Here is a 14,543-nt window from a genome sequence, read left to right on the forward strand (position 1 = left end):
GTTATGGGTAGCAATATATGATGGTGCCCTTTGAGTACTACAAAAATAATTGTCTTCATGCTAAAATGAATTACCTATCATGAGATCTGGCTCAATAACTAACAAAAATTAGTATTGGTGCAGACATTGTAACTACAGCAACTTAAATTTAAGGAGCTATATTGAGAATGATCTATTTTAAAGAACTTCATGAAGATCTATTTCTGTAGCATGTATTATTCATGTTCTTCAGTCAATGTCTTCTGTCATGGGAAACATCAACTCTTCCAATGGATGTAATATTTTACCTATTAGTCTTTGCTATGAAGTTCTGTCAGCAGCTAGCGGGAAGGTTTGCTTCTTCTTGTTTCTAGGCGAGCCGTATGATGTCATCCTGGCCCATACATTATTTTCTCCTTTCAAATATGCGCTCATTTTTGATAGGTTGAGAAGAACCTGAGCGCAGTGCTTCTACCAAAGTTGAGTAATGAAGCTTGCTAAGCTTTAGTGCTTTCTATTGCCCATTTCCCCCTCCTTAATTTATAGATTGAGTTATGACAAAGTGCAATAAATGTTAAGTCCATATCATCTCTACCTAATTTTCAGTTCTCTTGGGCTGTGCAGTAAAACACTGACTGCCAGTTGAAGTATGAATATGGAAGGTGCATCTGTGTCCTCATCTGAGGTCACCTGAAATGGCAGAAGTATCCACCAAAATTGCTATTGGATGAAATCCTTCCAAAGTGCTCTGGAACAACAGTAGTAGCAAGTATTTAGGGCACAAGTGGGGAATCTCAGGCCTGGGATCCCATTTGGACTTTCTGGGGTTTCCCAGATAACAATTTCCCCTTCTTCTGGCCCTATCCTCTTCCCTGCAACCACCAATCGTTTGGTAACTTCCTGGCTTTTGTGCAATTCCCCCATTCTAAAAGGCTGAAGAAGTTTTTGCTACCGAAGATTTTGCTGCTGCTAAAAAAAGCATTAAGCTGCAATATGCCAGAAGTTTTCCTATTCTTTCCCCTGCTTTCTTTTGCCCTTAGCCTGCCTCATTTGCCTTCAGCCCCACTCCACCCATGGCTGAAAAGCAATCCCCAATAACTTATCTGAAGATTACTTCAGCCCTTGGCTGAAATAGTTTCTGCATTCTTACATTCAGGGGGATCAGAACTTTAATTTTGATGTGCCTGCCTTCTGTTATTTATGAATAGCCAAATACTGCAAAAAGAACATGATGATTTGACTGAAATGTCAGTTCAGCTGGAAATTGCTGGCTGGATATCCTACATGTTTGGGTATCCATTACAGAGTTGTATCCAATATTAGTCTAACTTAAGCCACATTCACTTTCTTAAGCAGCACTAACATTGGATAAAATCCAAAATGAGGACTCTAACTACCTACTATTGCTTTCTGGTTACTACTTTAAGTTCCATTTTTGTTGCAAATGGAACTATGCACATAATATACATACACTGAAATAAAATATCAAGGAACTTTCCACAAATGAATGCTTACACTTTGTGAGAAAAACAGGATGTTACATGATACACAGATATACTACTATTTTCCTCCCTAAACAAACAAAAAACTTGAAAGGAGATATGGATGGGATATAGTAGGCCGATATCAAAAGTTCATTTGTTTGTAACTGATAACTGATAAATTGTAGTTAATAATTAATATTATAGAAGTATTATTTCTGTTATAATAAATGAAAGATTGAGCTACAAAAACTACTCCAAAAAGAACATATACTATTACTGAAAGGCAATATTAGAATTAGTGGAGCTACTTAACTGTAGATGGTTGAAAATGACAAACTGTTCGTCAATTCAGTGGTCAGCACTTACATTTGATGAATGTCTTTTTCGAGAAGGCCGTTTGTCCCAGTTCAGCTAAAGTTAGTCCTGACTAATTGGCATGAAGACTGAGGGTGAGTTCACACGACATAAAAACCAATGGTGTTTCTTTTCTTTTCTTTTTACTGTTTTTGGCCTGTTGTGTCAGCCAAACCCTGTCGTGGTATTTCAGTGTAGTATGTTGGGCTTTGAGAAACCATGAGCAGAACCAATGGTCTGTTCCATGGTTTCCCAGGACCACAGTTGCTTGCTGTGTTGTCTCAACTGGAAAATATGACTTGTGCTACAGAGGCCAGGACCATAGAGCTGCTTGGCAAGACTGTTCCATTGCTGCTCTTGCCAAGTGGCTAACCAGACAGCACCACTGACAGCTGCCACGTGTCACAACTGCCAGGGCCATCTCCACTGCCCTGCCATCCTGTCCTAAAGATCTCCTTTGGGGCAGGCATGGGCAATCAGCTGGTTGATGCCGGGAGATGAGTTCAGCTCCTTTCTGCAGCGCTGCCCAGATTATTTTCTCCCCGCATGGATTGGGCAGCCCCTTTCTGCTTCAGTGGTTCCCTCTGGAGCAGGACATGAGCCCTGTTTGCACAAGAGGGACATCTTGAGAGTCACAGTGAATCAAATATGGCCTGTGACCATGGCTGTCCTTGTTCTTCTCTACAGATACTGCCTGGTGGGCTGATGGCAGATGGGAGGAGAGTTAGCCCGATGAGTCTGTTTGTCTTTTAGGCACATCTGTACAAAAAACCACACACAGTGAAAACTGTGCAGAATTGCTTGTTGTGACGTGTGAACCTGGTCTGATAGGAGAACTTAGTCAGGGCTAACATAAATGTGAATGCTTTCAACAGATCATTTGCAATACAAATTAGCTGGGTTTGGATCTGTGAAAAAATCTGAAGAAGTATTTTCTCCCTGTTGCCAGTAAATCTGTCACTTCTTTGTAGCATGGAGGGGACACCCACAGGCTCAGCATGAAGGATGCCATCCATACATGCTCCGGAGTGCTTGCACATGAGGTTTCTGCATTATACCCCACCCTGTGCAAACCCAGAAGCAAATATTTTTGTGCTCAATTTCTAGTGAAGGGGGACAGTATCGCAGGCCATGATCTGAAGGTGTTCGTGATAGCCATCTCTCAGAATCTCAGCAACGCTGGTCTGAGAAGTACCCAGATAGAAGGTTACTGGAGCTATGAGCTATGTGCTCCTTCCATGGAAGAAGATGCAACACAACAAGTCGTTGATCAATACGACTCTCATACCTGTGTAAGGATGATGCTAGCTAAGGAAAGTGTTACACTGCATGCGTCATCCTTATGCAGGTAGAACCCGCTAACAAAAATACTGGACAATGCTACAGTGCCCAGTTATCACCAAAAAGTTACTTCCAAGGAATGCTTGAAGCTGTCTAGCACAAAGGTGCTACTTAGACTAGGGAATCTTTCTCAGGTTTTCAACTGTAAAAATGAAAATATTGACATGTTGACTTTTCTCATTCCAACATCTTTATTCAAGCAGGTTAATTTTACTATGAATTAAAAATGTAAGATACAGAGGACACATAAAATATGTGCTATATTGCTAAAATAATTACTTAAGGTGCCTTTAATCTTTCATAATCTTTTTGTATTTGAAATTGGTCTGTCTTTACTGTATCTTATTGTTTGTCTTTTTTGATAGTGTGGTAGCTTATGGCTATGTGTAATAAAACCATACAACATGCACTATACTTTAGGTGCCTCAAGAATTAGCTTGAAAGGAAGATGAGAACAGATAATGTCCATTTCTCAGAGCATGGCTATCCTCTGGGGAATGAAGGGATACTCACATCAAAATCCTCTGATTTTGGTAGTACTTGACTTTAATTGCATGTACTTCTCTTGGTTTTCCATTCTCAGCATTACCGATGGTGAAACACCCAGATAATAGAGATCTAACCTGTACTGTAATGAAGAAAATGTGCAGATGGGGACTTTTGCCAATTTTTTTTCCATTTTAATGATGGGTTGTCTTCCCTCCCCTGTTGCAGAAAACATGGACAGGAAGGGAATTTAAGGATTCCTCATTTATCTTGTTTTTCTGTTTAAGTTGAGAGTTCTTGCAGAGTTCAGGTGTAATCACAGCCTTCTGTTGCAACAGGAGCCACCATCTGCTGAGGCATTCTGTAAGCAATCTAACATCTCCCTAGAGATAGTTTAGCATTCAATTCACAGAGAAGGATGGCAGGGACGTGTAAACAAAAGAAGACAACTGAAACAGTGAAGAATGGGCTGTGCTCTAAAGATTCAATATGTTTCTTTATAGCAGGAAAAGCCTGTAATGCAATAAAAGCCTGGCAGGGCTTTCTGATGTATTAATTGTTTTTCCCGTGCCTTCTCCCCCTATGGCTCCATTAGAGACTTGGAAAAAATAACCTTCAGATTTTGTGCGTGTGTGTGTGGTTTAGACGGGCTCACTAAAATGCAAAAATCAATCTGATGTGTGTGTTCTCTGGTTCTTGTCTGTGGTTGACCTTCTGGATTGAGGTATGGAAAACAATCAAGATTTTTCATCACAAGTATTTCCATAAATCAGTCAATCTTAAAGCAAATCAACCCTGACTGTTCTTTAGAAGGTCAGCTACTGAAGATGAAACTCAAATACTCTGGCCACCTAATGAGAAGGAAGGACTCACTAGAGAAGACTCTGATGCTTGGAATGATTGACAGCAAAAGGAGAAGGGGATAGCGGAGCTTAAGGTGGCTACATGGAGTCACTGAGTTAGTGGGTGTGGGCTTTGTTGGACTCCGGGGAATGGTGGAGGACAGGAGAGCCTGGAGGAATGTTGTCCATGGGGTCGTAATGGGTCGGGCATGACTTTGCGACTGAACAGAACAGATTTCCATAAAGCGGCAAGGTGGGGTCCAGTTGGTTCTGCTGAGGAAGCCTAAGGAAATTGGACAAAGCCATCTTTGAACAAACAGAGGCATCACTGACCTTTGCTCCCCATTTAGGCTTACAGATAACCTTTTCGTACTTCCAGTGAGAAGGACAAAGGAATGATTAAAAAAAACCACAATATTGTTTTTAATATTTTGTGTTTAAAACCAGATATAAAAATATTGGTGCCAGCTTCTATTATTTTGGCCAGTGTGCTGTTCTGTGATAGGTCTGTTATGGTAACAGATCCTGCATATTTTCAGAGTACTCAGAAACATTTTGATGCAGAGACATCCAGTTTCTCCTCATAGTAGGTGGTCTTACTGAGATCTGGAATGCTGTGATGTCTTGTAAAATGAATTTCAGGAACCCCCAGCATGCTTATCTGCTATCCTGCTGTGGGATGGGGAAAGGGAATGCTCACACCACTCCACCAGACTGTAGGACATGTCTGGCTGGCCTGTATTAAGCCTGGGCTGGCTGGTCACAGCTTCAAGGGTTATCAGAGTAACCAGAGCTTCCATGAAATAAGGGATGAAGAGGAATCCAGAGCACCCAGCCAAAACCTCAGGCAATCCAGCCTCCCAGGTAAGTGCGGAAAGCACCTGAATTCAAACGTGCCAATCAGTGCTTACTGCAAGAATTTCAACCCAATAAGCAGCCATCATCACTACCTGGTCATCCAGGGTATACAAGGCGACTCTGCCATGTGCTCAGGGTTGATTGCTGTTTCACTGTGATCAAACTTTATTTGTGAGAATAAAAATAGTTTTTTCCTCTCACTCTTGTCATGGTTAATTGGGCAAAGCGCACCAGGTTCAGACTCATTGAATTCTACAAAACAAAAATGAAAAACTGCCACCAAAGCTTTCCTTTTTTCAGCACTGATGCTTCAACATTGGGGTGGGGTGGGGGGAAGAGGAAGCTTTCTCTTGCGCTTTTCTTCTGCACTTTTAACTTCCATTTTTAAAGCAACAAAAAGGCTATCATTGCCTGCATGACCTAACAAGAGAGGTGTACAAAAGTTTCATTTCAGTTCACAGATCATTTGAATTTGCTCTATTTGCTATCCTGAATGTAAATGTGAAGGGAACTTTTTTCTGGGAAAGGTTTGCAAGTTTCCCAACTTGTAATTGCATTCAAGAAGATGTGTATTTTGAAGGATGCATGCTGAACCCCCTCCCCACATTTTTCTCACTTCAGTCAGTTGGAAAAATTTGGAAAAATACAAGGAGAAATGCCTAAGTTTCCCATTCCAAAAGCTTGCATCTCCTGTTCAAACAAACAGAAAAACAAATTGCAAATGGAAACAGTTTCAAGACAAACTAATCTATAAAATGGAGTTTGGAGAATTTCAGAGAAACCAAGCAACCATCATTCCCCATCCTTATTTGAGGAAAGCTCTGTTTTTCCACTACAGGATTTCCCTCGGCTTGACTTTTTGAGGTGGATCCAGATATAAGATCGATCAACTTGGTGTGCTGGTGAAAGAGGACTTTCCTGCCCTATCCTTCCCACGGCATCCTCTCCAACCCCCCTGAAAATGCTACACAGAAAGTCAGAATTCGGGGAGCTGTATTGTGAATGAGAAATAGCAGAACAGAAACAAAATTGTGTGGAAACATCTGCAAGTGGAAGGCAATTCTTAGATCCAGCCCTTTAAACAGATTCATTTTGGACGCTGTGATCCCTCTTTTATGCATTGGGAAAGTGTTTGTGGAAAATGTATAAAGAAAATGTTACCACAGAGAATTGAAAATGGCACAATATTTCCTCCATGAATTTTAAGCTGACACTTACAGAGCTCTGACAAACCCTTTGGGGAAATTCCTGGCAGTCTGAAACATTAAGTGGTCCTTCATTTCTTCTTCTAATGACAGAAACATAGTTGGTATAGATTTATTGGGGAAGAGACAGAATGATACCTTCTTATAACAGGTTGATGTTGAGATATTGCTTATTTATTCTTTGGTGTGTCTGAAAGTGAAAGCAGTAGCTTTTGTTTGGAAGTGAACTTGAAAACAGCTTTCTATGGTCACTGGAGATGATACGCTTGCTCTCTTTTTAACTGTAAAACACAAAAATAAAATTATGTGTATCAACTTGGAGGGGTGGGACTTTTGGGCAAATGCTGATTTGTACCTTTTTCAATAGATGGATTAAAATGAAGACAGAAACGTATTTATTCAAAATAATGGTTGCACAATATTTTAATTAGCTAAATATATATTATGGTAAAGTACCCCCATGAATGATATCAAACTCTGCATTTAAAACATGAAACCAGAATTTCTCTAATCTTTACAATTTGTTTAGTTTTGCAAAGAAATCAGTTTGGTATCTGTATAAAATGGTCAGTAACTGTGCTGTGGAAGCCAGAGAGTGGATCCAAGCATCATGTTATGATAGTGCCATGAAATCTGACTAGCCGGATTCACTGAATGTACAGCAGTCCATCATAGGTAACTAGTCATAGTGGGCTGCTATGTCAGTTGGAACCAGACTGTGTCCCAAGGGTAGCTTATTTTGGTGCAACAAGTCACCCAGACAACCCATGGCTCTTCCTAAGCATTCTTCTGTCTGTGGTAGATTGTCTTACCATCTGAACCAGGAAGTCTGATTCCATGGGGGGTTGCCAGAGATCAGAGAGGGAGTGGCAAAAGCCCCTTCCTGTTCTTCACGATGCTACCCACGCTGCAGCTGTGAAAGCCTGCCATTTTGGACGGCCTGTGACTGGTTCTCCACCAATTTAAAAAGTGTTTCTTCAGTCTCAGAAATGTGTGCAGATGTCTTTGTATTTCTGTTTCTCGTTTTTAATGCTGGGCTCTCAGAGATGTGCACTTATGTCTGTTTGATATATGTAATTTGCCAGGGTGATGTCCCTGTAAGTTTCAGCTTTAAAGGGGACTGTAGTGCAGTTGATAACACAGATGAAACTTTGCAAGGTGATCCTGTACGTAGGCTCAATTGCTCACACTTGTCAAGCTGTCAGTTGAAAGTCACCAGTAAAGGGAAAAAATAGGTGCCCCAAAAGCGGGTGGTGACAAAGCCTCCCCCCAGCAATGTAATCCTCTGGATTTCAAGTGCTGAACCATCACTTCGCCTCTGCCTCCATATTACTGACACTTCCCTGGGTTTCCAGCGGCTCCAGAAAGGGAAGATATAACTAGGTGGTTCTTTTGGAATAGTTACCACTGCAGTTACTGTGGCTCCCTAAGAATTCAGGGGGCAGATCTGAGAAGGGGGCTGAATGAGATGGTGTGAATGGGCTACCTGGTGGTGGGGCAGCACCCCAGTTGCTCCATCCCATTCTGCCACCTTGAAGGGTTTTTTCTGGGGGGGGGGGGGGAACTGCCCAAAAAATGTGTGCAAATTTCACAGCTGGAAAGAAAAAGGAGGGGAAATTTACATTATGTCAGCATGTCAAGTGACTCTGTCCAGAGTGTGGTAGCAGCATCTACCTGTGGTTTGAGTTGTCATAGCATGTGTGGTGGCCTGCCACTTCATCACACAGGTTGGATTCTGTGTGGGGATTTCACATGACTACCATAGACATAGAAACATAGAAACAGCATCAGAAGGAGTCTCCTGGGCCATCTAGTCTGACCGTGGCTCTAGCTGGCTCCGCTCACGACCAGCTTTCATGCTTTTCTAAAAGACTAATGTCTTTTCCATGGTGGAGAATTTACACACAAACACAAGTTTCTCTCCCTTTAAAGCAATGCAGAGACACAGAAAAGATGAGCATATGTTTCTTTCTGTCTTGGTTTTTCTGCCTTTGACCCAAACACACAAGAAAAAGGCATAGACCGGCTCATTCAGAGGCATCCACTGAACAGAACACACATGCATAGTTGGTGCAGGCCCACTCCTCCCATTTCTCATTGGGAGATCTGGGTAAGTTTCTAGTGGATGATCTTTAGGTCCTGAATGTGTAGTAGAGACAATATGAACTAAGTGCATCACTTGGAATATTATCTTATACGGTTAGGGTTAGGAAGTTCTTCCTGAAGACTTGCCTTAACTCTCTTAATTTGTATTAAACTCTTATAACTCATGATCAAGTTTAACGATCACATCCTCTGGTTTGTTTGATGCCCTGATTTGCCTCTATCTTCTACATGGAAATCCTCGAAAATGAACCTAATTGACAGCAAAACTGACAAAGAGTGCCACCTTGTTAAGTGAGGCAGCTAAATTTCAGTTTGTGACATTTTTTGAGGGGGCACATAGGGCCAGCCAATCTCCCCCTCTCCCCAATTCCTGTGCACATGCAGGCCATGGGGGAGAGTATTCTTTGGGTAAGAGTCAAATTTAATATGTTGAATTATCTCACCCTTTGGGGGAAGATCTCCAGGAATAGCGGACTCAAAAGCTTCACTTTGCCTGTAGCTAGAGTCATCTTTCACCTGTGGTCTGTCCAGGTGTTCTGTTCCTTCATGAGAATGAGCTCCTGAGCTTGGATTTGATGCAGGATTGGGTATCTTCACTTTAGATTCAACCTCAAAAACAAATTTGTTTATAATAGGGTTTGTTTGTTACCTCTTCCTTGAGAGTTCCTCCTTCTAGCCTTATTCCTGAATCTTTAGATTGTCTGTCTTGTGGGGCAATCAAGGGAAAACATTTTATTAGCTGCTGTATACAGGAATAAGCAAGCAACAGGAAGTTAATTGTGGAAAGCAAGTGGATTTTTAAAAAGATTATTAGGTTAATTTTTCTGCCCAGAAACCCTGCAAAGACTTCATGCTGAGCTGCACTCATTGGGAAACTCAGATCATCTCCACTTCAGGCATTTATTGTGTCTTCTTGTTTCCTCATTCAGAGAAGTTTGCAGATGCTTCACACAACATCCTCCTCCTCCAGGGCTCTCCTGGGCTTTCCAAGCATTTCCACAGCTTTTCTTAGAGCTGGAAATGGCAGAATGAGCCAGAATGAAAAGCTCACGTAGTTTCACAATTCAGCAATACCACAGCACCACTTTGTGGTTGTGTAATGGAACATGTAGAAAACTGTGGAAGAAAGCTCTCTGGAAAAAAATTAAAAAATGTAAAGGAGTTGATTTTAATCTTACCATGAATCTGGAAGCAGAAACCTTGCGAAAGTGAGGTGTTGAAAGCCTCATGTAGAGATGCTGTTCATCTCACAAGAAACCTGTCTCATTGTGATAGAGATTGCTGGTGTGGAAGGTGCAGACCAGATGACTTTCAGATCACTCCTCACTAGAGGGACATATCCAGAAACCTCCATCAAGGTGATTCAAGACATTGCCTAACATTGTAGCCATAATGGGAGAGGACTTTTAGATAAGATTCTACTGGTCTGAAGACGTGTCAAGATGCTTCACAGTTACAGTCACTTGTGAAGGGTTGCGAACTCTTGTTCTTCCAGAGGTTGTTGAACTAATTCCCATCAGCCCCAGTCATCATGGGTAATCATCATGGGTGATTGGAATTGTAGTCCAACATCTGGAGGGCCACTGGTGATTATCTTGGTATCAGGGCCAGCCCAAAATACTTTACCACTTCAGAGAAAGGGTGACCTGACACTTCTTCCACCCCATGGGCAGAAGCTGGCTGGACTGGCAGCTGGATCTTACTTCAGCATGGGCAATAGGAAAGGGTCCTTTACGAAACTGAGGGCATGAAGGGCAGGCTCTGTAGCACACCAAATATACCTTCCAAGAGAGAGAAATGGTTGGAGGAATAGCTGGAAGGCTACCACTGCTGCTCCCTAGCAGTTGCTGGGCGAGGAAGTTGCCCCGCTCACTCTGTCTATTGGTAGGGCCTGCCCTGTTAGGTGAGAAGCCATTCTAGACAAGGCAGCAGCCTGGGCCGCCTTGACTTGAGCTAACCAAGCATTCTGACATTTACGAGTATGATGCTTTGTGGTCCATGAGATACAAAAATACATCTACCCGGAAGAACTTGCCTCCCCTTCCTCACTTATCCTTGAGGACCTCTTCAGTCTGATGGTGAACTTCTAGCATAACTTAAAATCAGATGTATTTTCATTGGTTGTGATGCTAAGAAATGGCAAAGGCTATTGGTGGCTTTAACTGTTTCTCAGCCAGGAAACCATAACGTACCTACGGGCTGATGCTGGCGAACAGACCTCTGAAATATCAAAATGGGAGGTGCAGCTGAAATCCTTTATCCCTTGATCGATGCTGTCACACAATACAGATTTACTCCCACAATGCATGGGGGTGACATTAATTTTATGATGTTTATGTACTCTCTCCATAAGGTTAAAGCAATTCCTATGATTAAGCTAGATGAAATTGCATTACCGTAATGAAATGCACTTTACTGATAAAGAAGAATGTCACTTTCACAAGTGGAAGCACTGTTAGCAAATTTTTACGAGAGAATTCCCAAAATCATATCTTAATTGCTTGGACAGCTGTGTAGTTTACATAACGAGCAAACAATGCCAAGGTTTTTTATTTCCTTTGTCAGCTGTACTGGATGTTAGTATGCATGGTGGACCTTTTTTAGGCCTTTTATTACTTGATTGCAAATCATTCTTCATTGCTGCCCAAATTTATAGAAGGACATTGCTCCCCGAGGTGCCGTATCCTTTCAGGTCTGTAACTGAACATGACTGATGGCTCCAGTGTAACAGTTGCTTATTACGACGCTCACTGAGCTATGATTGCTCCAATACTTTATGTTGGCAGATGTGTTTCCCTTGGAACAGCATCTCGGAGACAGAGGTCATTGATCAAACCCCCCTCTGGCTGTTCCATTATGTGCAAATTATTGCTAAAAGCAGAGAGACTGAGACTCTGTGCGTCTGTGTGTGCGTGTGCAGTGCAGTGCACAACTGAGGGTGTGGGTGGGGAAAAGGGTAATATAACGAAGCAAAAAAGGAGGAGGAAAAAAAGAAGATTCTAAGCCTGAAATCCTCAGCAAATTTACTGCAGAGTAAATCCCCATCGACATAACGAGGCTTACTTCTGGCTTACTTTGGCTCATACATGAGCTGAAGCACGCTTAGCTGGACGTAACTTACACTGGTAAGAGCGGAAATTAATTCCACATGAATGCATTAAAGTTGGGGCATTACATGGTATAATCTCTCCCTCCTTCCCCCATGATTTGCAATAAAGGATAGAAATACATTAATTAGGGAGATTTGGATGGTGTTGAGTTTGCAAAATGCGTACCTCCCCCGTACTTGCTGGCACTGTCATCTTAATTATGCTAGCCCCACCCTGATAAATGGATGCCTGGGGTGGGGTAGAGCCAAGATAATTAAGGTTGCAGAACGGGTGTCTTTGGCTGAGGAGCCTTGAGCTCTGCTCCTCACTGCTACTGGATCTGGGCAAACTGCCTGCGTGCCCATAGCTGGCGCTTTGGATGGCCGCCTGGTTGTGGTGCGGAGCAGGGAGGCAGGCTTGCGTGCTGATCCCATGCTGCCACCTTAATTGTCCCATTGAGCCACAGATGTACATGCATTAGGAGTGGCCCAGCGCACAGAGCTGTGCTTAGTGCTGTTGTCATAGACGAGCGGGCAGCAGTGTGGTTTTATTTGTACTGTTTTTTATGCCACTGTTAGCCAAAAAGTCTCCTGGAGCAGTTTAGATATAGTCAAGGCAAGATAATGCGGAAGACCTGCCTTGCCCACAGTATCTTGTGGGGGCTGAAAGTCTATAGGATATTGCAGAAGGATTAGAACAATTTTAACACTAGCACAGATATTGTTTTATTTTATTTTTTAAGAATTGTAGCTGTGCTGCTCCATTACACATCGCCTTTTACCAAAATACCAGCTTTTTCAAGTACCAGTTAAAAGCATTAGATATACAATGATAACTCTTCTGAGCAATTCTGGTTGAATTTAGTGTGTAAATACATGCAGCCAAAAGGATCTACAAGGCAAAAGATATTCTGTGAATTTAAAAATAATTCATCTTGATGAGCTCATGTTATGGAATTGATTACTAAACTGCTCAATAGTCAAGATACCAGTTTTAAGAGGGTCTCTCACTTGTGAAAATGAGAGGAAACCAATTTAATTAGCATGTCTTAACGGTGCAATCAGGCACAGATGACCTTGTATACATAAATGAAAGGATCTCCCCCCCCCCCGCCCCTTGCCCTTCTCAGCATTTTTCACTGATTAGATAATTTGTTAATATCAAAATGGCAAGCTCTGTATAGCGCAGCCAACTGGGCTGATCAGATCCAGACCCTGCGGGTCGAACCAGACTTAGCAAAGATGCCTGAATGTCTCTCCATGGCTTTAAGTTTTATGCAAAAACCAGCTGCTTGGTGGAGGTGGTGGTTGGGGATATGCAAGAGTTTAATCCTTTACCCATGCAAAATTATCCCAGTGAAAACCAGCCCAGTCAGTGCTGCTTTATTTCCCCAGTAGGAAGAAATGTATATGTGTTCATATGTTGTTCTTATTGCAGTAAATAGCAGCTTTGGGGTCTGGGGCAATCATCATCAGGAAAATAGGCTCAAAGGGATCAGATCTCTCCCCCACTGCCCAGATCCAGATCTGGACTGGGTCCGTTACAGTTGATACAGCAAAATGCTCAAAGAGACAGAGATAAATTCTGTTCTCACATAATTGTTATTTAAAGTATTTCTCTGCCATCTTTGATATCAACCCCCCACAACATACACATACCAAGGAAGCCTATACAATAAAACTCCATGCAGTATGATCCTATAGCAATGATACAACAGCCGAGACACCAGCAATTGGACATTTAGCAGGGAACTATCAGACGGTGGTAGAATCTAAAACACAACCACAGCTAAAAATCCAGAATAGGAAAGCTTTTCATTATGTACTCATTCTTATAGATCTTTAGATAATATAATGACTGTCCTGTTTTATTTCTGTCTTTTAAGAACACTGGGGGGTTAGAGTGTTGAAAAAAATGGTGTATTATCCTTGAAAGCAAAAGAAGAGGTATTTTTCCACTTGTGTAATTCTGACAGTTTGCTATGACACAGTGCCTCTTAGAGGTTATGCAATAGAACAGCAGGGAAGAGAAGCTTTTTGGGTAGAGCTTGCATCCCAGTTCTGTAACAAATCTGGGAGAAAACACTGCAGATTAACAGCCTGCTACAGAAGGCCATAGAAAACAAATGTTCAGGGCCTCTATAAAATCTTGCCCTGAACAAATCTAAAATTATGGGCCCTGCTGGATCCTCAATGGCAAAACAATCCAGAGGCAAGGGACACTGGAAGAAGACATATTTCCTGTAATTGCCAATCAAAGGTGGGCCACTGAGAAGGGTTTCTGTTGATGATCATAAAGATGAACCATTGTCAAAACTCCATGTCCTCATAAATAGGGTGGCTCGTACTTTCCTGAGCACCTAGAGTCTCCGGAAAGAGGGAAAACGATGGAGGAACAGTCAGGTCCAAAACACAGCAGCAGTGGCAGCAACGTTTGAGAATCTTACTGGGAAGGGGTAGGACACCACTGTCAAATGAGAAAGAAAGCAATATGTTAATATCTTGGTAGCCTTGCTTTGTCAATGTCCATGGATGGCGCCTCTTACATCTTGACACCATTCAGGGCACTGATGGGCAAGGCAGAGCATTTGGGAGAGCTGGAATTGTGCACCTGCATACCTCCAAAAATCCATCAGGTAACTAAAATAATGGAAATATGTGCATGAATATTGGGCAGTCACACACATACACACACTCCTGCAAAGGGTGGCAAATGAGTGACAGCTGCTCCGATATGTTCCTTGGGCACTTTGAAGGTGCTGTCACTTCAGGGAATGTAAAAAGTCATCTTCAGAAGAGA

Source organism: Varanus komodoensis, unplaced genomic scaffold, assembly GCF_004798865.1.
Source record: "Varanus komodoensis strain SLA01 unplaced genomic scaffold, ASM479886v1 scaffold5, whole genome shotgun sequence".
NCBI classification, from domain to species: domain Eukaryota; kingdom Metazoa; phylum Chordata; class Lepidosauria; order Squamata; family Varanidae; genus Varanus; species Varanus komodoensis.